Here is a 27,044-nt window from a genome sequence, read left to right as displayed (position 1 = left end):
CTAAATATAAAATACAATACTAATACATACTGTGCATGTAAAATGAATCACATAAATTAAACAAGTGATATGCAATTCGGGATAAACCAATGATAATCTAAGATAAAGTCTGTGATAATAAACAGTACATGCAGTGCTAATTGTAATCCAGATGTATGTGAATAGAGGTTGTGATTAAAAATTTCTTCAAACAAAACTGGTAACGTGCTTGGTGCTTGATCCTTCCACCTACTAAAAACACCTCTGTGTGCAGTGCGCACTCACCTGCAGGACAAAGTGTTTGTGCAATGATCAAATGTCTCCACCTGCAAGCCTGCACGCTTCCACTTTTCTTACCTCAGTGGACCATTTGGGTGATGTGGACCATTTGGGTGATGTTATGTAAATGGGGTTTTATCAATTTGAAACAATCATTTGTAATAAAGCTTTGTTATATATTATATACTCAGTTGAAAATTTTTTATTCTACATATTTCTGGGGCAGTCATCCCTATCCCTGTCTTCTCATATTTTATTTGGTTTATATAAAAAAGTTTAAAGGGTAGACAGCTGGTAACAGACATGGCGATTACAACAACTTGGTTTATCTTCCAGAACAGACCATCTAAAAAAGGTAAGCTGCAATTCATAATTGTTTTTTTTAGTTATGCTATGTGAATGGGTACATGTAACAAATAATGTAGCTGTTATCCCAGTTTTTGGTCAATGACATCACCTAGGAGCCAGTGGCGTCACTAGGGTTGGTGTCACCCGGTGCGGTAACTCATGGTGTCACCCCAACCCCTTTTAATAAATGTCTGGGGAGTGGCCCTTGCACACAGAGGAGGAGGAACAGCAAATTCACACTGACACTAAGGGCTCTTTCACACTGTCCATCCATCAGACAGACTGAGTTTATCTCAGCAGGAGATTGATCCGCCGATCCCCTGCTGAGCAGGAGGATGACAGCTGTTCTCCATGCTGTGTGCGGAGACACAGCTGTCAGGTCCCCATACATCTCTATGGGGAAATCGGATGGGAACGGACTGTCGCTCAGTTCTCATCCGATCCGATCCGCTGGAAATAGGGTTTCCATCTGCCCAGATTTGATGGATCGGATGTCAGCGGACATGTACATCCGATGCCCCATAGGGATGCATGGGGGGTCCGTTCAGATCCGCCTGTCCGTTTTTTTGGCGGATCTGAACGGTCCCCCCATGCATCTCTATGGGGCATCAGATGTCAGCAGAGACATGTCCGCTGATATCCGATCCGTCAAATCTGGACGGATGGAAACCCTATTTGCCATCCATCCAGCGGATCGGATAAGAACGGACCGACAGTCTGTTCCCATCCGATTCCCCCATAGAGATGCATGGCGAACTGACAGCTCTGTCTCTGCACTGCTGTCTGTCATCCTTCTGCTCAGCAGGGGATCGGCGGCCTGGGAATAACGCAGAGAGACGGTCTGGATGGCATTTTTTATATTTCTCTCCCCAGTGCATGAAAGATGAAACAGGGGGGACCCACTAGAAGGACATCTGTACTCAAAACACAGGGGGTCCTTGCAGGCCCAAATCTGTCTGGGGAGTGGCCCTGGGCTAGGCCCTGGCTTGCACACACAGAGCAGAGGAGGAGGAATACAGTTACTTCACATGACTGACACTGTCTGTTGAGAGAGCGAGACAACAAGCACTATGATGATGATGATGATCTGCTGCTAAAACATACTGACCGGTGAGTGACCAACATAATGAAGTTCAAGGTAAGGCAAGCTGCCATCATTTATGGCCATAATCCATCCGATCTGTGATCTGCTGTGTTCAAGCACTATGATGATCTGCTGGCTGCTGCTAAAACATACTGACCAGTGACCGACATAATGAAGTTCAACTCAAGGCAAGCTGCCATCATTTATGGCCATAATCCATCCTATCTGTGATCTGCTGCATATTTAATTGCACTATCTTCACCCGGCCCGGCCGCCCGCACCTCGCTACTCACCTCCTGTCTCCTCTCCCTAGCGCTGACGTCACCGCGACTGGCTCCGCCCCCGCCCACCTGCCTGAACGTGAGGGCAGGGAGGCTCAGGGCGCGCGGCCCGGCCCCGAGAGAGGAGGAGCAGAGTAGTCCAGCCTAGGCACTGGCTGGCAGCAGACAGGACTGACACTGACACACTCACAGTACTAGTATGCGGCGCAACGGCGATGCGATGCCGGCCTGCATTGTTAGATGAGGAAGGAAGAGAGGCAGAGCGGTGTCACCCTCCGCCCGGTGAACACCCTGGTGCTGCCCGCCTCCCCCGCACCCCCCTTGTGACGCCACTGCTAGGAGCCTTGGCCAACCTGTTGACATTTAGCAACTGGCTGGGGAGCTGCCATTTGCACTAAGCATTTTTTTACTGTTAGAGCGGTAAGGATGAGGAGCTCCCTTCCACAGGCGGAGGTTTCAATGGGTAATGTCCCTAATGAAAAAAAAATCTTAGATGGGCATCCTACAACACACATGAGAATTTGCAGAGACATAATACACACGCACCTCCACACCCACACCGGTAGAACTGGATGTACTGGTGTCTTTACTCAATCTTACCAACTATGTGACTATGTAAGTACAATGGTAGTAGTTTTTTTTTTTTTTTTTTAAAGACATTTTATTGAGTTAAAATGGAATGACATAACAAGTAAAAAAAAGTAAACAACACTTGTAGGCATACGAAGTGCATCAAATGAAAAAAAAAAACAAAAAAACAAGGGAAACAGCAACATTACATACTGTGAATAGGGTTGTATGAACAAACCACGATATAATCAGACAGTGGAGTATAGGAATAAACAAGATCATCACAAGGCAGGCATTGTAAACCGTTTAGTAAGGAGATGACAATCTTGGTCCCCATATTCATAGTTCAGGGCCGTGGGGGGAACACGTAAATAAGAAACCGTTGCAACGTTTATCACGATTGCGTATGATACGGATAAGGCTACGTCAAGGGCACATGCGGTTCCCCCCACATGTCCGGACACCCCCATGGGGGAACACGCTGTATCCGGGCATAGGGGGCAACCGGCAAACGCGTGTAGGCCGTCTTGGGGTGGGTAATTCCGAAGAAACCCACACGAGGGACTAGTGAAAGGAAGTGTTCCAGCCCGCGGGCGGGATCGGGTCTGCAGCTTGGGGGGAGCAGGGGAGCATCAGGGTAAGGGGGGAAAGGAAGGGGAGAACAGAGGGAGGTGTAGGGAAAAAACACGAGGAGAGGATATTAGATAGGAAGAAAAAGAGAAGAAAGGGACAGCGTGAGGAAAAATACTCCGAAGGTGGGTTTGATGGCCGTGGTGCCGGCGAGGGGTCTCAACCAAAGAAGTAAGCAGCGGTAGATGGGAAAAGACGTCCGATGCATCCCGCGACCGGCAGGACTTAACTAGCATCTAAGATGCAGTGGTCAGTGTTTGAAAGTCAGGGAGAGTCGTAAAATGTATCCAGGAAGCCCAGGTCGTGTAATATTTGTGGTGGGTATCCTTAGCCTGCGCAATAGTGTCCTCCATTTCTGCCACCCTCTGAACCCTCTTCAGCCACTCCGCAACTGTGGGGGGGGAGGTAGAACGCCAGTGACAAGGCACACACATCCTTGCTGCATTGATAAGGTGCAGCGTGAGGGACTTTTTGTAACTAGAGTAGGGCAAAGACGTGAGATGCAGCAGGTATTGTGCCGGAGTAAAGTCGGGAGTATAGGTGGTGATCCGGGGAATCAGGGAGTGTACCTTCCTCCAGAATGGCTGGACGACAGGACATTCCCACCAGACATGCAAGAGGGAGCCTGGGTGTAGGCCACACCTCCAACATGTAGGAGAGTTAGCTGCTGAGAACCTGTGCAATAATTCTGGGGTTCTGTACCACTTAGCATAGAGTTTATAGCCGGTTTCTTGCGCAAGAACGTTCAGTGATCCCTTATGCATGTGATAGTAAATTCTGGTCCAGTCATCCTCAGAAATGTCCCTGCCAAGGTCTCTCTCCCACCTAGATCGAAGCGCCTCCGTGTGTGCATGGGCGGTCGGAAAAAGCATTGTGTAGAGTATTGATATCAGATGGCGATGTGGCCCCGTCGCCTCACAGAGTCTTTCGAAGGAAGTAAGAGGGCGAGTCCAGTCTGCTACCGGCTGTGCGCTGTGTAAAAAATGTCTAATCTGTAGAAAGCTGTAGAACGGAATGTCAGCAGACGGGTATTTAAGGCGAAGGGCTTGGTGTGTGAGAGGGTGAGAGTCGGCAAAGAAGTGACGCGCTTGAAAGGGCATTACTGCGGATGGCCCCATAGGCGGGACGAAAGGGAGATCGGGCGGGAATTCTGGGGAGGCGTATAGAGGTAGCAGTGGACTAAGTTTCGGAGAAAGGTCCAACTTGCGGCGTATCGTATGGAAGAGGCGCAGGGTTGCACCCGTAACGGGGTGAGTCAGGATGGAGCGTGGAGTCTTGGACGGCGTCACCCAAGGGAGATGATGCGCAGGGACGGCAGACACTGCAGACTCCAAGGACACCCAATCCTTAGAACCTGCATGCGCGTGCCAGTCAATTATCCGGGTAAGATGACAGGCCCAGTGATACTTAAGCAGGTGTGGCAAGCCGACCCCCCTTCTGCTTTGGGGCGAGTGAGCGTGTCAATGGTAGTAGTTTGTCATGGTGTGGGTTGTCGTGTTTGTGTTGCGACTCTGTAGTTCAGATGCTTGCACAGAGTTTTCTTGAAAAGGTCTCTGGTGGTCCTGACAACTTCTTGATCCTCCATACTGGTTACTTCCTGACTAAGCTGATGATGACCCAGATTAATTTTAGGTAATGTTCAAGAGAACAGCCAAGAGGAAAGGCTGGCCCAAGAAACATGGAACAGGATGTTGGTGGTCCTGCAACCATACAGAAAAGTGGTACTGGAACTCACCCATTGGTACATATTGAGCAGTAATTTGGGTAACAAAGCTGAACTGGGTAACAAAGCTGAACTGGGAATTTTTATCTTTGTTTGTCTCATATGCGTTGCCCTTCCATGTGTTCTTTGCTATGAAGGCCAGTTATAGGTGGGGGCAGTGGCCATTTTCTTTGTTGTTAATTTTACTGGTGAGTGGACATACTGGATGCCTTTGCTGTTGTACCATTGGCTGGGCGTCCATTATGCCCCCAAGTACCTTTAGGAGGGTTGGGCCACCTCCAGCCTCACCTGCCCCCTATTTATCCATTAGCTTGCATGTGCTTCCACTATGGAGACTCTCATAAATTTACAAGAGTTAGGACTGCAGGTAATACAGGGTGCCATGGAGTGGCCCTGCAGCTTACACATGCATTTGCAAATGTGTGCTAACTAAACCCCTGTTTGACGCAAACTGTTAGACAGGTTAATTTGGTTGGTAAGCAAACTGGTTAGCAAATGGAACTGGGGATTTTTATCTTTGTTTGTCTCATGTGCATTGCCCTTCCATGTGTTTTTTGCTATGAAGGCCAGTTATAGGTGGGGGCAGAGGCCATTTTCTTTATATTATATAGATACCGGACCTCTGATCCACTCAAAAATTAACCTGTCTCCAGGGAGCATAGCACCCACCACCTGTTCCTTATTTCCAAGCTGTACAATAAAACAAAACAAAAATTATTTTTACAAATACTGTACATGTATATGAAGCACCAATATGGCCCCAGTAAAAAGCATTGGAGAACAGGCCTGTAGTGGTGTCAGACCCAAACTTACAGTGCATGTAATGAGACCCTGAAGAGGCTAAGAAAGTGAGAAAAAGTTAGAGTCTTTAATAGGTTTTATGGCTATCTGTGTCCTCACTGAGGAGAGTTCTGCTCACATCTTGTACTGAAGATATAACATACAAATGAAAATTTCCCCAAAGTCAGGGGAAATGCCAACTATGACAGCTGTTAAATTGGACACAGCAAAAAATGACAAAATGACAAAAATAGACACACAATTTTGTCAATAGTGCTAATTCAAAGAAAACCTAAATCCAAACTGCCTGATAAAGCACTGTTTATCAAAAGCATTTTATTTCTTTTAGAAGAGAGTTTTTTCAGCTTTTTTTTACCCAGTACTGCTGATCTTGTTCAGACCCTGCATACACATAGTTAGTCTGGACACAAGTCTATCCAGTTCAACCAATAGAAGGGAAACAAATATATACAGTTCTATATGTACAATTCTATACCCACAGTTGATCCAGAGGAAGGCAAAAAACCCCAGCAAAGCACGATCGGATTTGCTCCAGCAGGGAGAAAAAATCCTTCCTGGTCCCCCAAGAGCCTCGGATGTTCCCTGGATCAACTTTACCTATAAATATTAGTACCCAGTTATATTATGTGTATCTAGGAAAGATTCTAGGCCTTTCTTAAAACATTCTACTGAGCTAGCCAGAACCACCTTTGAGGGAGTCTATTCCACATTTTCACAGCTCTTACTGTGAAGAAGCCCTTCCATATTTGGAGATAAAATCTTTTTTCCTCCAGACTTAAAAAGTGCCCCCTTGTCCTCTGTGATGACCTTAAACAGAATAACTTACCACCAAGTTCACGATATGGACCACTTATGTATTTATACATGTTGATCATATCCCCCCTTAATCTCCTCTTCTCAGGAGAGAATAAATTTAGTTACTCTAATCTTTTCTCATAGCTGAGCTCCTCAATACCTCCTATTAGTTTGGCTACACTTCTCTGCACTTTCCCTAGTTTAGTAATGTAATTTTTATGAGCTGGTGCCCAAAACTGAACTGAATATTTCAGATGAGGTCTTACTAATGATCTGTACAGGGGCAAAATGATATCTCTCTCTCTCTGGAGTCAATACCTCTCTTAACCACTTCCATACTGAGCCATTGTAAAATGATGCCGGCAGGAAGGGCTCGTCAATCCAGGCGGCCGTCATATGACGTCTGCCCGCTCTCGCTGGTACTGCGCGCCCCCTGGGACGCGCAGCGCGGCAATCAGGGATGAAGCTCATCCCTCGGACTGAGTCTATCCCCGATCAAGGTAAACAACCAATGAAATTGGCTGTTTACCATGTGATCGGCTGTGTCAATCACAGCCGATCACATGAGCGGCTCCAGCACGAACCGCTCGTTCTCTCCTTAATGCGCACCCCCGTGCAGCGATCTGGGACGAGTCTCGTCCCTCGGACAGAGCCCATCCCTGATATAGGTAAAGAGCCAATGAAATTGGCTTTTTACCACGTGACCGGCTGTCAATCATAGCCGGTCACAGAATGTCAACAGAGACCACGGTAACTAGCTGTCACCGTGTTCTCCTCCTCACACACTGATCCTGTGTGAGGAGGAAATTGTGGTAACAGCTAGTTACCGATTACAGTGCACCCCAAAACACACTGATTGCCCCCCAATAAAGAGGACCTGTCACTAGCCCATCAAAGTACCTGTTAATAGCCCATCAAAGTATCTGTCACGGGTACTCGGGTACTCTGATGACAGGTACTTGGGTACTCTGAAGACAGGTACTCGGGTACTCTGATGACAGGTACTCGGGTACTCTGTTGAAAGGTACTTGGGTACATGGGTACCTGTCCATCGGAGTACCCGAGTACCTGTCATCAGAGTACCCAAGTACCTGTCATCGGAGTACCCAAGTACCTGTCATCAGAGTACCCGAGCACCTGTCACCAGCCCATCAGGTACTCTGATAACAGGTACTCGGGTACTCTGATATCAGGTACTCGGGTACTCTGATAACAGGTACTCGGGTACTTTGAGTACCTGTCATCGAAATACCTGAGTACCTGTCATCGGAGTACCTGAATACCTGTCATTGGAGTACCCAAGTACCTGTCATCAGGGTACCCGTGTACCTGTCATCGGAGTACCCGAATACCTGTCACCAGCCCATCAGGTACTCTGATGACAGGTACTCGGGTACTCTGATGGGCCGATGACAGGTACTCTGATGGGCTTGTGGCAGGTACTCGGGTACTCTGATGACAGGTACTTGGGTACTCTAATGACAGGTACTCGGGTACTCTAATGGGCTGATGACAGGTACTCAGGTACTCCAATGCCAGGTACTCGGGTACTCTGATGACAGGTACTATGGTACTTTGAGTACCTGTCATCAGAGTACCCGAGTGCCTGTCTCCAGCCCAGAGTGCCTGAGTACCTATCTGCACCCCATCAGATTACCCAAGTATCTGCCTCTAGCCCATCAGAATACCCAAGGACCTCTCTGAAGCTCATCAGAGTACCGGAGTACCTTTCTGAAGCCGATCAGTGTACCTGAGTACCTGTCTGCAGCCCCTCAGAGTACCTGAGTACCTATCTGCAGCCCATGCCTCCTAGATTATGTGTTGGGGTTTTTACTTTCCAAAATGGGGTCATTTTGTGGGGGGGGGTTCCATTGTCCTAGGGTTCCAGGGCTTTCAAAAGTGTAATGGGTTGTAATGAAATTATATGTGTAATTTATGCTCCTAGAACACCTGACGGTGCTTCTTGCATGTTGGGCCTCTGTGTGTGGCTATGCTGTGACAAAGTCCCACATATGTGGTATCGCCATACTCAGGAGGAGGAGTAGAATGTATTTTGGGGTGTCATTTTTGCTATGTACATGCTGTTAGACATGTGTTAGAAATATCTTATAAATTGACAACTTTTTGTAAAAAAATGCGTTTTCATTTTCTTTCCACATTTTCCAAAAACTTGTGGAAAAAAATGGCCTTCAAAAGTGTGATTGGTTGTAATGAAATTATATGTGTAATTTATGCTCCTAGAACACCTGACGGTGCTCCTTGCATGTTGGGCCTCTGTATGTGGCCAGGCTGTGTAAAAGTCTCACACATGTGATATCGCCATACTCAGGAGGAGTAGCAGAATGTATTTTGGGGTGTAATTGCAAGTATGCATATACTGTGTGTGAGAAATAACTTGTTATTATGACAATTTTGTGTAAATAAAAAAAAAAATTATTCCTTCGTTTTCCCAAGAATTGTGGGAAAAAAATACAAATTCAAAAAACTCACCATGCCTCTTACTAAATACCCTGGAATGTCTTTTTTCCAAAAAGGGGTCATTTGGGGGGTATTTGTACTATCCTGACATTTCAGGGCCTCAAGAAATGAGCTGTCGGTACATCAGGTGTGATCAATTTTCCATGATTGGCACCATAGTTTGTAGACTCTATAACTTTCACACAGATAATTATCATTCAAAGTGTGAGAGTGCTGAAAGCTGAAAATTGGTCTGGGCAGGAAGGGGGGTGTAACTGCTCTGTATGGAAGTGGTTAATTTGCTCGCATTGGGAACCGCAGCTTGGCATTACATGCTATTTTTTAGCTTATGGTCTAACAGAACACCCAGATCCTTCTCCATCATTGACTCCCCCAGCATTTCTCCTCCTAGTATGTAAGATCTGTGTATGTTTATAGTCCCCAAATGCAGAACTTTACATTTATCATCATTAAACCTCATTTGCCACATAATTGCCTGATTAAACAGTCCATTGAGGTCAGGTTGTAAGATGAAGACATCCTGTAAGGACATTTTTTCACTGCATAACTTGGTGTCATCTGCAAACACTGCAATGGTACTTTTAATCCCAGACCCTATATCATTTATACATATATTAAAAAGTAAGGATCCCAACACTGAACCTTGGGCCATTGCAGCCACTTTCTCTCTACATGTAAGTGCTTTAGCAGCAGCTGAGTGTCAAGATGGACTTTCTAACAGTGATAATAGTGGAATATGTGTGCACAATGACCACTGACACAGTTGTTTATAGTCTACATTGACAAGTGAAGTGACAGGGTGACAGTTTAGAGACAAGGATGCAGCTTTGTCACCTCAAAACAGGAAGTATCTGAACAAAGACTTTAACCCTTTCCTGCCCTGCCCCAGTGTTCCCATTACTAGGGCAATTACACCCAGGAGGTAGGAAAGGCTGGTGATCATGTGGCCACTGTGTCTGGCTGTCAGGAGCAGGTCCTGCTGGTTCTCAATCATTACTAGAAACTGGAAGCTGTCTTTTACAGCTTAAATTAAGGATTGATCCCTGATACCTGAGTGGTAAGTGTAGCCAACATCCCAATTATAAATCTTAAAGCAGGGTTTGGTGCCTCAAGCCAAGGGGGTGGGACTTTATGGGCTAGTCAGATAGTAAAACTTGTAGTAAAATTGTGACAATTTATTTGAAAGATAGTAAAGAAATCATACAATGATAATCATCATAATTGTGCCAATGGGTTATAGACCCATGTGAGGAGGTGAAAAGAAAATAAAGTAATGAGTGACAATGTGAAAGGTGACTTGATATAGATCTCTGTCTGTAAGTGCTCAAGTATATGAGCCGTTTAGAGAGAGACTGTATATCAGGAAGCTCCAGATATACAGCCTCTCTCTAAACGGCTCATATACTTGAGCACTTACAGACAGAGATCTATATCAAGTCACCTTTCACATTGTCACTCATTACTTTATTTTCTTTTCACCTCCTCACATGGGTCTATAACCCATTGGCACAATTATGATGATTATCATTGTATGATTTCTTTACTATCCTTCAAATAAATTGTCACAATTTTACTACAAGTTTTACTATCTGACTAGCCCATAAAGTCCCACCCCCTTGGCTTGAGGCACCAAACCCTGCTTTAAGTCTTTTACAGCTTGGCCTCTGTGCTGGGAGCACCCACTGAGTGTCCTCTTAGCAGAGAAACATCTGGCTCCCATGGATGCATATGTGCAGGGTGGGTGTTAAAGCCCACCCTTTGCAGCAATACATATGCATTATGTGGGCAAAAAGAGCTTAAAGTGATACTAAACACACACTGTTTCATTTACATTGTCCCTTCTATTTCTGTATAGGGATGATGGAACTGTAATCATTTTATTTAAAAAAAAAAACTAAGTACCTTTTTCCTAATCGAAATACAGCTGTTACATGATCCAGATCTTTCCTAGCCTGTCTGCAGAGAAACATAAGCAGGAGGAGCTTATAGTCCTCTGATGCTGGTCACATGTTCAAAATAAAAAAATAAAATAAAAAAACAGCCTTTGGAATACAGAGTAAAAACAAATCCTAATATCAGTAAACTGTTTTAAATTGCCATGCAAATATTTATATTTTAAATCAAATCTTTATTATTATTTGGCAATAGCATGGTGTGGGTGGATTTCTGTAAATGAAGAAGAAAGTGGCACTTCCAGACCCAGGAACTTGGAAACTTGAGTTTATTTCTTCAAATCATAGGTACAACATCAGACAAGACCACAAGACAGACTGGACAGCAGACACGTTTCACACCTTGTGCTTATTCATTGCATTCAAGCAATGAATAAGCACAAGGTGTGAAACGTGTCTGCTGTCCAGTCTGTCTTGTGGTCTTGTCTGATGTTGTACATATGATTTGAAGAAATAAACTCAAGTTTCCAAGTTCCTGGGTCTGGAAGTGCCACTTTCTTCTTCATTTACATGGATTCCTTAGGTCACGGACCTTGGTGAGCACCCATTCCTACAGGACTGCCACAGCTGCTCGGGATCCATCTGGCTCAGCTGATTGTTTTCAGAGCGGTGATTTGTTTCATTTTGGTGGGTGGATTTCTGCCAGTCCCAGGCCTCCAGCCCTGTGTCTTAGAATAAGAGGGAGGTAAAACATCCATCAATCTACATGTAGCATCCCAACCCCATTGAGTTTAGCTGGTTAGTGAGCATGGAGGGGGAGGGAGTGGGTTGTTATTTACGACTGTATATTTACCCACATGTGTGACTCTATGGACATGGGTTGCTCAGATGTGATAGGGAGGAAAAAATCAGCTTAGAAACTCAGCAAACTAAGCTTAAAGAATGGGAACTTTGTTTACATTGAAATAATAAATATGTAATTTTCATATTTATCAGGAATTACATGTGTTCATATCTGTGGGCAGGGGGATGGGTGTCAAAAGCAGGTACCAAATAGGAAGGAAATATGCAGCATGTTTTTTTTTTTGGGGGGGGGGGGTGTCAAAATCATGTACCTGCTCCCACTTCCACTCGAATTGCCTAGGTAGTGGGCATCTGGCTGTGAAACTGCAAGCTCTCACAGCCAGGTGCCCACAGTTGAGAAGCCCGGAGAGAAGGAATGGCTCGCGTAAGCACATCGCTGGATCCTGGGACAGGTAAATGTATTTATATTAACTATAAACTGTAGCTGATAACTTCTAATAAAAACAAAAATGACTGGAGCTCCTATTTAAGGGGCATTTTCCCACTGATCCCTCAAGAATTGGTTTTATCAGGGATTCCCTAACACCTAAAAATTATTTGAAGAGTTCCTCCGGGTTAAAAAGATGAAGAACGGCTAGTCTAGGGTAATAGGCAGAAAAACCATTACACATCTAAAACAAAAAACAGCTATAAAACACAAAAGAGCTGACTTGCTCCAATAAGCTGTGCTGCAAGATGGACATGGTAGATGTAAGTACCTTATGTAGAAGGTCACAGATTCAATAAAATCTCCCTTTGCATGGCTTTCAAAAGAAATGTATTTTAAGAGAAAGGATTTCTATATCTACAAGCTTCAAATACATTTATGTTTTCTGCTTCATCTTTGTAATTTATGCTACTATCTGCATATTATGATTTCTGGGAAGAAATACAAAGTGCTAAGTAGATTTAAGAATAGTTTGCATTGTGCATTACATGGGATTGTCTTTTTCTAATGTGTGGGGGGATTTTGCACCTTTTTAAAGAAAGAATAGCCAAAGGGCCAAGAGAATCTAATATGACTCCATTTGAATTATTTAACACATTAGCTATGAGCACAGTGGCTATATATATGAAAATTACCTGCAAAAATAACATAACTTTGAACGTGATATTGTGTGTCTTTAAGCTACAAAGATTCAGAAGGACCAGATGATGCTTCTATTTTGACATTGCTAATAGTCATATGATTTTCACTGTAATTTGGTTTCAGGGATTACAGGGACCTTCAAAGTGTTCGGAAACAAAGCCATCTCCTTATCTGCCCTTTAAACTGTTATTTAATCTCCAAAAGAAAAAAAGGTCAGAATAAAAATGTAATGTAAACATATACATGTATATGAAGCACCAAGACTGCCCTCAGTAAAAGGAAACGTAGAACAAGCCTGTAGTAGTGTCAAAACCAAGCTTACATGGGTGCATTTAATGAGACCCTGCAAAGCATTGGATGATGTGCTAGGTGAAATAACTCCAAGCAGTAAATTAGATTTAAGTTTACTGCAGTAAGTCCTGACATGAATTCTGATTACTACACTTTGCAATTTACCCTTTGTGTTATTTTTTAGGAACAGTAGAAGCCTAATCTGATGACTTTTCAAGTTAGGATACATTTAAATACTGCTTATTTAATTTTTCTGTAGTGCTTCCTAGCTGTTCTAAGTCATACTCCCTGTCAAATAAATAGCAGCTTTAAAGGTCTTCTCATTAAAAAGGGGTCTGCAGACTAACAAAAATCCCCATTATACTAATAGTGGTGACCCATTCCTATGCAAGTGCTGGGCAGATGAGTCATTTTTTAAAGAAAATGGCTTTCCACACTGATAGACAAGTTCTACACTTATCCGAACCTAATATTAACTCTAATTTAAAAAAAATAATAATTCTATAGGAAAAGTCTGTTACTAGTATCTGCAGATAAGAAATTTAATATTTTCGTGAATATTTTAGGACAGGTATTTACCACGGTAAGGCAGTTCCAAAAACGCTCCATTCCAGGCTGAAATGAAAAAAAGACGACCAACTGTTTGCTGCAAATGCTATGTTTAACTAGTTAATCTTCAGAGCTGTTTTCACATTTCAGGTGTAACCCTTTTAATTCAGGAATCCCTTTTTTAATTTTTGTACCTAAGTGAGACATACATTTTTTTTTTTTTGAGTAGGGGCAAACAAGGCTTTATTTTAGCAGTATTTATATGGGTGAGTTATTTAATACTTAAATAAGATGTAAAAAATAAAATAAGAAAAAAAATAATTATGTTTAACCAACTACTGGATAATTTCCCCATTTACCATGACACCAAAATTATGTTTGTTTTGTGAAGTGTGATAAATCTATGTACAAATGAAATTATTTTTTTTCCATGCACTTGTGCAAAATATAACAATCAAAATGTTAACAAAAAAAGTGATTAAAAAAAAAAAAAAATGTTTTTTTTCCAAAACTATGGGATTCATTTACTAAAACTGGAGAGTGCAAAATCTGATGCAGCTCTGCATAGAAACCAATCAGCTTCCAGGTTTTACTGTAAAAACTGAACAAGCTGAGGTCAGAAGCTGATTGTCTACCATGCACAGCTGCACTAGACTTTGCACTCTCCAGGTTTAGTAAATCCCCAGTGTGATTTTTTAAACATGGTATAAGGGGGACCAGGAGAATAAGGAGTTAGGTAGGGCTAGTTAAGGATAACAAATAGGATAATCAAATAGCAAATACTTTTGTTTATAAATATGTATATGCATAAATTTATTTTATCTTCCAGTTGTGATATGTTGTTGTTAGCTGCTCCCGACAACTTCAGCTCCTCCAGAGTTGCTATGGGCCTCTTGGCTGCTTCTCTGATTAATGTTTTTCTTGCCCGGCCGGTGAGTTTAGGTGATTGTTCATATCTTGCTAGATTTGCAGTTGTGCCATACTTATTCCATTTTCAGATGATGGATTGAACAGTGCTCCATGAGATGTTCAAAGCTTGGGATATTTTTCATAACCTAACCCTACTTTAAACGTCTCCACAACTTCTCTATCAAAGGTTCTCTAACAAACCTCTCAGGGCTTCATAGAACAGATGTATTTATATTAAGATTAAATTACACAAAGGTAGACTCTATTTACTAGTTAGGTAACTTCGGAAGGCAACCGGTTCCACTAGATTTTAGTTAGGGGTATCAGAGTAAAGTGGGCTCAATACAAATGCACGCCACACTTTTTTAGATGTTTATTTGTAAAAAAAAAATGTGAAAACTTTTTTATTATTTATTTATCTTTATTTATTATTTTCTTTCCACTTTACAATTATGTGCCACTTTGTGTTGGTCTATCATATAAAATCTCAATAAAATATATTTATGTTTTTAGTTGTAACATGACAAAATGTGGAAAATTTCAAGAGGTTTGAATACTTTTCAAGGCACTGTACACGAGTATTCATTTTTATTTACAGTTTACCAAACACTGTTTCAGTTTATCAGTGCCAATGGAGTTCCTGGCAGCAGCTCTGCAGCACAGACTTGGATCTTGGTTGTCAAACTCACAGCAGGTCCCAGCAGCTACACCTGTGGATGTGTACCCAGTTAGGTACTTTAAGATGCATAAGATGCATTCTAGATCTTTACCTGGTTAAATATACTAGGAATGTCAAATTATATTAAAGAATGGGAACTTTGTTTACATAAAAATATTAATAATGTAATGGTCATATTTGTAAAGAATTACATGTGTTCACATCTGGGATTAAAATAAATCAACTGTATAGTGAGTGAGATAAATAGAAATACAGCCATTGCTGACCTCCTTTTAAGAATAATATTTTCCTGGCTTCAATACCGATTTTGTCACTGGCCTAGAAGAAACATGAAGAATAAAATCTCTAAATGAATTCAGAACTTATTACCTGTATACTTTTTACACGTCACTAACTCAGAAAGTACTAAAACCATTAGAATCCATTTGAAATCTTTGAAAGCCAAGCAACTAGCATTTTTTAGACAAGAGGTCTGCAATAACAGCCTCAATATTCTTTCACTACAGAATGCTGGTAGGAAAAACAGCAATTCAAAAGCATTCACAATGTAGAATAATTGGAAACTCCTTTTACGAGTGCTTTGGTAAAACATGCTTAAAATTTTACCTACAAGACATTTACTCCTAGTCTTGATTAATTACTCATACATATTTCTCTATTGTCCATCAAGGAACAGTGCTTGATGATAATGAAGTAACGCAGGGTTTTACTCTAGCCTTGAGCATAAATGGATACTTGGCATTTCAAAATTGATTAGCATACTGGTATCTTTCTGCAACAGTTCTGCTGTCTGACTACCTATCTACGTTCCAGATCACAAGACTTCTCTTCCGGTCAGGTCAGTATGTTGGGGATTCCTTGCAGAGTTATCAGGTCCAAAGCTGAAGCATATTTTTCCTGTCTATGGCTCTGAAGCTTCACTTTTGTAAGTAAATGTCTTCTGTTGTGTGCGTGGCCCCTTAGTTCCAGTGAATGGAACTTGTTGCTACTTTAACAGCTGTACCTACTGTCATTATTTTTACTGGACTTCCTTTTTATTGAATGTAATTGACACAATGGCTACAGGGGGGGGGGGGGGGCACCTCTTTATTATTATCTCAGGCCGTATTCTCTTATGTGGAACTGTAGTACAACAGGCAGGATTTCTTTCTGCCCAAAATGCTCAACTCTGTCCCATCTAGTAAAGACACAACACAGAAATGGTAGGAGCACACTTCCTGGCCCTGTACCAGTACACGCACTGGTACATTTGCCCATCAAGCAATTTCCATATCTCTTTATTGACTTCATAAATTCTTCATCCATTGTTTTTTAGGAGGATCCACCTGCTCACCCTCCTGCACCACTCATTCCCATGCATTCCATGTCACTGCACTATGGAGGCACTGAAAATAAGAATTCAATCCTAAAATCAGCTTTGCATTTATCCTCTGGAAATATTGGCTGGACAATGCCAGTGATTGTTCATTTACCTGCCTAAATTCAACTGCTCTTAAAAAAGGTTTCTTAAAGTTAAAGGTAATATAAGGACTTTTTTAGTTTCTTAGACATACATACATACACTATATTACCAAAAGTTTTGGGACACCTACAATTTACACACACATGAACTTTAATGGCATCCCAGTCTTAGTCCATAGAAGTCAATATTGAGTTGGCCCATCCTTTGCAGCTATAACAGTTACAACTCTTCTGGGAAGGCTGTCCACGAGGTTTAGGAGTGTGTCTATGGGAACGTTTGAACATTCTTCCAGAAACACATTTGTGAGGTCAGGCAATGATGTTTGAGAGAAGGCCTGGCTTGCAGTCTGCACTCTAATTCATCCCAAAGGTGTTCTATCGGTTTGAGGTCAGGCCAGTCAAGTTCCTCCAGCCCAAACTCGCTCAACCAAGTCTTTATGGACCTTGCTTTGTGCACTGGTGCGCAGTCATGTTAGACTGTTATCACAAAGTTGGGAGCATGAAATTGTCCAAAATGTCTTGGTATGCTGACACCTTAAAAGTTTCCTTCACTGTAACTAATAGGCCAAGCCAAACCCCTGAAAAACAACCCAACATCATTATCCCCTCAACCAAATGATTTGGACCAGTGCACAAAGCAAGGTCCATAAATACATAGATGAGCGAGTTTTGGGTGGAAAAACTTGACTGGCCTACACAGAGTCCTGACCTCAACACCTCTGGGATGAATTAGAGCCCAGACTGCAAGCCAGGCCTTTCTGCCCAACATCAGTGCCTGGCCTCACAAATGCTCCTCTGGAAGAATGGTCAAACATTTCCATAGATACACTCCTAAATCTTGTGGACAGCCTTCCCAGAAGAGCTGAAGCTGTTATAGCTGCAAAGGGTGGACCAACTCAATATTGAACCCTACTGACTAATACTGGGATGCCGTTAAAGTTCATGTGCGTGTAAAGGCAGAGGTCCCAATACTTTTGGTAATGTAGTGTATATACGTACATAAATTATATCAGTGTTAGGTAAATTATGTTATTATTGTGTGCTATTTTATAAATCATATGTCTAGTTTATAGTTATGTATATGCATATGGGGGCAGCCATATTAGCTTATACATACTAGGGCTATGCAATGGTTTTGTTTTACTATTCCTTCTTGCAATGCAAGTGCATGGGTTGATTTAGGAGTAGATTAAAAATCATGGTGGTCATGGTCGCACCTCCTGTGTGCAGTCTGAATCTTTATCATTTAAGTCCTATGTAGAGAATACATTGAATTTAAAAAGCAAAAAAGCATTAGTGGAATTCACAATACAATAAAAATTATTAACATGCTGGATATATGAAGTAGAAAGTAAACTAAATGTGAGATGAGTGAATTTGTAGTCTAATATAACTAATTAATATACAACAGAAATGCAAAAAAAAGAGTCAGCTTTCCAAGTATAATTACAATTATTTACAGGTCTTGTTCTTGAAAACACTTTAGAAGCATACTACATTAGTTACTAATCACTGGGTAAAAAATGTTTGAATTGAATTAGAGACTTCTCAGAATTGGTGTGTGCAGTTTACATAGGATCAGAGGTTTGTGAGAAATAGTGCTTTACGTGTTATCTTTCCTATTGCTCATTCTCCAAGATTGATAGAGTACAGAAAAACAAAGCTACCTTCTTTGTAGATATAAATTGTCCTTGACATTATGGCCTGATTTACTAAGGCCTGTGTATGCCCCAAACCATTGCTCCTTAGGGTTTCAGCAGGGATGATTTTTCCTAGGGCTATATTAGCTATCACTCTGAACAACCTGATGTGAGGGATTTGATGGCAAAAAATAAAAGAAAACCTAGTTTGATACATTCCTGTATTCCTTACCTTAACGTTATTCTGATACTAATACTTAACCCCCCTCACCTGAACCCTAAAGCATGGAAAACGAAACCCTAAGCATTTAAAGGATTACAAAACATTAAAAGATAATTGTGCCAAATGTTCCCATCATCAATTACTCATTTGGTTTTATAAAGATTGAGAACCGATTAGAACCTCTGTGATTTTTTTTTAGCTGTCTTTGTGGAGATGTCTCCTCATTCCTGTTAGCAAAGGAAGTGATAAATAATCTCTCCAACTTGAATACATTTTTTTCTATTCCTGTTCCATTCCTATCCCATTAATGACTAATCCCTATTTCTTTGAAGTGACCCTGTCACCACAGGGTCATTTTTATCCAGTTAACACAAAAGAAAGGAGGCACAAGAACCTAGTGCAGTGATGGCGAACCTTGGCACCCCAGATGTTTTGGAACTACATCTCCCATAATGCTCAACTACACTGAAGAGTGCCTGAGCATTATGGGAAATGTAGTTCCAAAACATCTGGGGTGCCAAGGTTCGCCATCACTGACCTAGTGCATTACCCTTGGACACCTTTAAAATGTATTTTGAATGGCAAAAACATACTCACAAACATGAAGAGTAAAAATCGCATAAAATATGTCCACCTCAATGTGGAAAGGGCATATTCCTATGTTGGGACAGCTGACACGTTTCGGGAGACACGCTCCCTTCCTCAGAGCTACTTCTATCCAGTATCACATCTGTAAAAGAAGGGTGAGTATACTTGCCATTTTGGCAGCTCATGTATTGAAAAGATTTACTAAAGGCAAATAGATTGCACTTTGCAAAGTGCAATTTCACTCTGCAAATCCAGTTGCTCTAAAGCTCAGTAAATGAGTAGAAGCTCTGTTGACTACCATAATCCAAAGCAAAAATGCTGTTTTTTTTTTTTTTTTCCTTGCATGTAATTGGGTATTCTTTGCAAAGTGAAGCTTTACTGAGCTCTGGAGCAACTGCACTTTGCAAAATGGACAGTCTATTTGCCTTTAGTAAATCAACCCCACTGCCGTTTTGGCACTGTCAACAGGCTAAGGGCTCCCTCATTCATATATATTGGAGCTGCCCCCGGATTGTACCCTTTTGGAAAACAATCCACCAATTGCTACAACACCTATTTGACTCCACACATCCTTTTACTCCTAAACTGTTTTTGCTTGGCTTGTCCTCTTAGAATCTTTTAAAGCCACATAAAAAACTTTTGTGGCATATTCCACATAAAAAACTTTTGTGGCATATTCTCACACCAGCTAAATGCCTTAAACCACTTACCTGGAAAAAGAGAACGCCTCCCTCTCAGACGGGGTTTTATATTAGAATTAGGGTGTGGAGCTCATGGATATGTTGACTGCTTAAGCCTGCTTAAGGGATACCATGGATAAATATATTCAGGTTTGGGAGCTTTGGCCCCCACAAGAAGCTTTATCCTACTAGACCTTTGGATCTACTTGGATGATATGAGAAACTGTTAAGTCTTCAGGCCCCCAGAACACAACGATAAGCTCTCGCAGCCATTAGCTGTGAACACTGATTGGATTCCGATTAGCAGATGTTTTTCTGGCATGCCCATTCCACAAAAGCTGTCCGGCTTCTGTTGGACAGGCTGCTGTACACACATTCTGTTTTGCTCTGTTAAACAAGCCAATGTTCGGTCCGCGTACATCAGGCATTAATATTTGGCTTGTTTCCTTCTTACTTTCTATTTGCTCTTTTTTGTTTTCTTTTGGATTGTTACATACCCACAATGTTAACCCAATGTCTTATGACATCGCCTGGAAGGCACTTTATAAGGTACTTTGATAGTCTTTATGGCTTTCTACAAAATTTTTGGTTACATCAGCTGACTCAGTATTTAGATAAGGGTTTAATGTATGGTTACATTTCACAGAAGCCTGGAGTTGGGCTTTAATCATTTTAATCACAAGACATGTTACCCCATATCTTTCTTGTGAACAAGCTATGGCCATTTAACCACTTCAATAACGGACACTTTTCCCCCTTTCCGCCCAGGCCAATTTATAGCTTTTAGTGCTGTTGAATTTTGAAAGACAATTGCGCGGTCATGCAACACTGTACCTAAACCAAATTTATGTCATTTTTTTCCCCACAAATAGAGCTTTCTTTTGGTGGCATTTGATCACCACAAGGTTTTTTTCTTTTTTGCTAAACAAATAAAAAAAGACCGAAAAGTTTGAAAAAAGAAAAAAAGTTTTTTTGTTTATGTTATAAAATCTTGGAAATAGCAACGTTTTTTCCTGCATTGATGAGGCCTCACTGACAGGCACTTATGAGGAGGCACTGATGAGGTGGCACTAATATACGGCACTAGATAGGCGGCACTGATATGCAGCACTGATGGGCACTGATATGTGGCACTGATGGGTAGCACTGATATGCAGCATTGGTAGGCACTAATAGGTGGCACTGATGGGCACTGATAGGCAGCATTGATGGGCACTAATAGGCAGCACTGATGGGCACTGATAGGCGGCACTTATGGGCACGTATGGGCACTGATAGGCAGCAATGATGGGCACTGATAGACGGCACTGATGGGCACTGATATGTGGCACTGGTGGGCAATAATGGGCACTGGTGGGCGGCACTGATAGATGGGCAAAAAATTTGGGGGAGCATACCCATGTATTTCTAAAGCTGCTGCAGCTATGAACCAAAAGACATGTATATTAAAAAAGAATAGCGCGCAAATGCAAAAGAAATAACTACCAAATCTGAAGACAATCCATAAATAAAAATGGGGGTTTGGTCCCACCATATGGCCATATCGTGCTCAAGCCCACTACTGCGTCAAAGTACCCCATTATCAGTGGGTCCTACACTATCCATGAAAAAGAGATGAATCCAGCCTAACCCTTGGAGACAATACTCCTTGCTGGGAAGGATGTGCAAATGCACTACAGGGGACTCCTCCTATATCAACTTGATGGTGGACACTGATTGAGTACAGGTGTGTGTGGGGGGGTGGGGAGGGTTGCTCAACCTCGATAGTCTGGTCAGACCGAATACATAATAAACAGGCAAAAAATTTGGGGGAGCATACCCATGTATTTCTAAAGCTGCTGCAGCTATGAACCAAAAGACATGTATATTAAAAAAGAATAGCGCGCAAATGCAAAAGAAATAACTACCAAATCTGAAGACAATCCATAAATAAAAATGGGGGTTTGGTCCCACCATATGGCCATATCGTGCTCAAGCCCACTACTGCGTCAAAGTACCCCATTATCAGTGGGTCCTACACTATCCATGAAAAAGAGATGAATCCAGCCTAACCCTTGGAGACAATACTCCTTGCTGGGAAGGATGTGCAAATGCACTACAGGGGACTCCTCCTATATCAACTTGATGGTGGACACTGATTGAGTACAGGTGTGTGTGGGGGGGTGGGGAGGGTTGCTCAACCTCGATAGTCTGGTCAGACCGAATACATAATAAACAGGCAAAAAATTTGGGGGAGCATACCCATGTATTTCTAAAGCTGCTGCAGCTATGAACCAAAAGACATGTATATTAAAAAAGAATAGCGCGCAAATGCAAAAGAAATAACTACCAAATCTGAAGACAATCCATAAATAAAAATGGGGGTTTGGTCCCACCATATGGCCATATCGTGCTCAAGCCCACTACTGCGTCAAAGTACCCCATTATCAGTGGGTCCTACACTATCCATGAAAAAGAGATGAATCCAGCCTAACCCTTGGAGACAATACTCCTTGCTGGGAAGGATGTGCAAATGCACTACAGGGGACTCCTCCTATATCAACTTGATGGTGGACACTGATTGAGTACAGGTGTGTGTGGGGGGGTGGGGAGGGTTGCTCAACCTCGATAGTCTGGTCAGACCGAATACATAATAAACAGGCAAAAAATTTGGGGGAGCATACCCATGTATTTCTAAAGCTGCTGCAGCTATGAACCAAAAGACATGTATATTAAAAAAGAATAGCGCGCAAATGCAAAAGAAATAACTACCAAATCTGAAGACAATCCATAAATAAAAATGGGGGTTTGGTCCCACCATATGGCCATATCGTGCTCAAGCCCACTACTGCGTCAAAGTACCCCATTATCAGTGGGTCCTACACTATCCATGAAAAAGAGATGAATCCAGCCTAACCCTTGGAGACAATACTCCTTGCTGGGAAGGATGTGCAAATGCACTACAGGGGACTCCTCCTATATCAACTTGATGGTGGACACTGATTGAGTACAGGTGTGTGTGGGGGGGTGGGGAGGGTTGCTCAACCTCGATAGTCTGGTCAGACCGAATACATAATAAACAGGCAAAAAATTTGGGGGAGCATACCCATGTATTTCTAAAGCTGCTGCAGCTATGAACCAAAAGACATGTATATTAAAAAAGAATAGCGCGCAAATGCAAAAGAAATAACTACCAAATCTGAAGACAATCCATAAATAAAAATGGGGGTTTGGTCCCACCATATGGCCATATCGTGCTCAAGCCCACTACTGCGTCAAAGTACCCCATTATCAGTGGGTCCTACACTATCCATGAAAAAGAGATGAATCCAGCCTAACCCTTGGAGACAATACTCCTTGCTGGGAAGGATGTGCAAATGCACTACAGGGGACTCCTCCTATATCAACTTGATGGTGGACACTGATTGAGTACAGGTGTGTGTGGGGGGGTGGGGAGGGTTGCTCAACCTCGATAGTCTGGTCAGACCGAATACATAATAAACAGGCAAAAAATTTGGGGGAGCATACCCATGTATTTCTAAAGCTGCTGCAGCTATGAACCAAAAGACATGTATATTAAAAAAGAATAGCGCGCAAATGCAAAAGAAATAACTACCAAATCTGAAGACAATCCATAAATAAAAATGGGGGTTTGGTCCCACCATATGCATTTGCGCGCTATTCTTTTTTAATAGGCACTGATAGATGGCAATGATGGGCACTGGTGGGCAGCACTGATGGGGAGGGCACTTGTGGGCAGCACATATGGGGAGGGCGCTGGCAGGCTCCCTGAGCCCTGATTGCCATCCCTGGTGGCCATGTTGGGCATCCCTGGGGTCATGGGGGGTTCTAGTGGCACCCCCCTAAGGGTCTGCACTGGTAATCAATGCTCTTATTACCAGTGAAGACCCCCCCCCCCCCCGTCAGGAGAGCCGCAGATCGGCTCTCCTCTACTCGTTCCTTTCAGGCACAAACTGACTGACTGAGGAAAGCCGATCAATGGCACTTCCTATTTACTATGTGACCAGCTGTGATTGGACTTTTTACTCTTGGCTCTTTACCGAGATCAGAGATGCGGTGTGTCAGAGTAGCACACCACATCACCGATCGCCGCTCTGCGCACATTATCCTGCCTCCGTCATATGATCGCGTGTCAGGATAATACACAGTGGCGGCCGGTGCATAGGGGGCGCTAGGGCGCCGCCCCCCCTGAAAAAAGGAAGAAAAAAAAAAAAGATAAAAAAAAAAAAAAAGATTGCAAAACGAGCAATAAAGTTTGAAAAAAAAAAAAAATTGCGTTCGCCGCCGCCGCCGCCAGCCGATGTGGAGGGGGTGGGGGGGTGGGGTTACCACCCAGAAGAGGCGCCGATTGGCTGCCTTCTGGGGGGCGTGGGGGGCGTAACCTGGGCGCAAGGCAGATTCCTTGGAAACCCCCACTTCGTGGATTCCTGGCTGTGATTGGTCCAGCCTCCAGCCTGGACCAATCACAGCATCCAGGACATCCAACGCTGACCCCGCTGACGTCACTCGCAGCAGTGGACCGGACCGCGGGCGATGGAGTCGGGTGGACACCGCACGGGAGTGACGGCGGCACCGGAGAGGAGACCAGACCACCGGAGGTCATCTGCTGGAAGAAGACATCACCACCGGTGAGTCCTCCTGTCCTGTCAGTCCTCCATGACCATCCATCCAGCTTTTCCACCGCCATCCCCCTATGCTCTGCCTCATCCCATGAGTCATGGGATGAGGCAGAGCAGAGGGGGATGGCGGTGGAAAGGCTGGATGGATGGATGGTCATGGGATGAGGCAGAGCAGAGGGGGATGGCGGTGGAAAGGCTGTATGGATGGTCATCATGGGCCATGACCATCCATCCATCCATCCATCCAGCCTTTCCACCGCCATCCCCCTCTGCTCTGCCTCATCCCATGACCATCCCTCCCACCGCCATCCCTTTGCCTGATCCCATCTCTCCCACTGCCATACCTCTGCAGGGGGCATGTACGCTGGTCACTGTATTGAAAGGGGGCATGTACGCTGGTCACTACATTGAAAGGGGGCATGTATACTGGTCACTACATTGAAAGGGGGCATGTACGCTGGTCACTGTATTGAAAGGGGGCATGTACGCTGGTCACTACATTGAAAGGGGGCATGTATACTGGTCACTACATTGAAAGGGGGCATGTACGCTGGTCACTACATTGAAAGGGGGCATGTATACTGGTCACTACATTGAAAGGGGGCATGTACGCTGGTCACTACATTGAAAGGGGGCATGTATACTGGTCACTACATTGAAAGGGGGCATGTACGCTGGTCACTGTATTGAAAGGGGGCATGTACGCTGGTCACTACATTGAAAGGGGGCATGTATACTGGTCACTACATTGAAAGGGGGCATGCACGCTGGTCACTACATTGAAAGGGGGCATGTATGCTGGTCACTACATTGAAAGGGGGCATGTACGCTGGTCACTACATTGAAAGGGGGCCTGTATACTGGTCACTACATTGAAAGGGGGCATGTATGCTGGTCACTACATTGAAAGGGGGCATGTACGCTGGTCACTACATTTAAAGGGGGCATGTACGCTGGTCACTGTATTGAAAGGGGGCATGTATGCTGGTCACTACATTGAAAGGGGGCATGTACGCTGGTCACTACATTGAAAGGGGGCATGTACGCTGGTCACTACATTGAAAGGGGGCCTGTATACTGGTCACTACATTGAAAGGGGGCATGTACGCTGGTCACTACATTGAAAGGGGGCATGTACGCTGGTCACTACATTGAAAGGGGGCATGTACGCTGGTCACTGTATTGAAAGGGGGCATGTACGCTGGTCACTACATTGAAAGGGGGCCTGTATACTGGTCACTACATTGAAAGGGGGCATGTACGCTGGTCACTACATTGAAAGGGGGCCTGTATACTGGTCACTACATTGAAAGGGGGCATGTACGCTGGTCACTACATTGAAAGGGGGCATGTATACTGGTCACTACATTGAAAGGGGGCATGTATACTGGTCACTACATTGAAAGGGGGCATGTATACTGGTCACTACATTGAAAGGGGGCATGTACGCTGGTCACTACATTGAAAGGGGGCATGTACGCTGGTCACTACATTGAAAGGGGGCATGCACGCTGGTCACTACATTGAAAGGGGGCATGTATGCTGGTCACTACATTGAAAGGGGGCATGTACGCTGGTCACTACATTGAAAGGGGGCCTGTATACTGGTCACTACATTGAAAGGGGGCATGTATGCTGGTCACTACATTGAAAGGGGGCATGTACGCTGGTCACTACATTTAAAGGGGGCATGTACGCTGGTCACTGTATTGAAAGGGGGCATGTATGCTGGTCACTACATTGAAAGGGGGCATGTACGCTGGTCACTACATTGAAAGGGGGCATGTACGCTGGTCACTACATTGAAAGGGGGCCTGTATACTGGTCACTACATTGAAAGGGGGCATGTACGCTGGTCACTACATTGAAAGGGGGCATGTACGCTGGTCACTACATTGAAAGGGGGCATGTACGCTGGTCACTGTATTGAAAGGGGGCATGTACGCTGGTCACTACATTGAAAGGGGGCCTGTATACTGGTCACTACATTGAAAGGGGGCATGTACGCTGGTCACTACATTGAAAGGGGGCCTGTATACTGGTCACTACATTGAAAGGGGGCATGTACGCTGGTCACTACATTGAAAGGGGGCATGTATACTGGTCACTACATTGAAAGGGGGCATGTACGCTGGTCACTACATTGAAAGGGGGCATGTACGCTGGTCACTGTATTGAAAGGGGGCATGTACGCTGGTCACTACATTGAAAGGGGGCATGTACGCTGGTCACTACATTGAAAGGGGGCCTGTATACTGGTCACTACATTGAAAGGGGGCATGTACGCTGGTCACTACATTGAAAGGGGGCATGTACGCTGGTCACTACATTGAAAGGGGGCATGTACGCTGGTCACTACATTGAAAGGGGGCATGTACGCTGGTCACTACATTGAAAGGGGGCATGTATGCTGGTCACTACATTGAAAGGGGGCATGTATGCTGGTCACTACATTGAAAGGGGGCATGTATGCTGGTCACTACATTGAAAGGGGGCATGTACGCTGGTCACTACATTGAAAGGGGGCCTGTATACTGGTCACTACATTGAAAGGGGGCATGTACGCTGGTCACTGCATTGAAAGGGGGCATGTACGCTGGTCACTGCATTGA

Source organism: Pelophylax lessonae (assembly GCF_965119305.1).
Source record: "Pelophylax lessonae genome assembly, chromosome: 2".
Classification (NCBI taxonomy): Eukaryota; Metazoa; Chordata; class Amphibia; order Anura; family Ranidae; genus Pelophylax; species Pelophylax lessonae.
Note: the sequence above shows the minus strand (reverse complement) of the source record.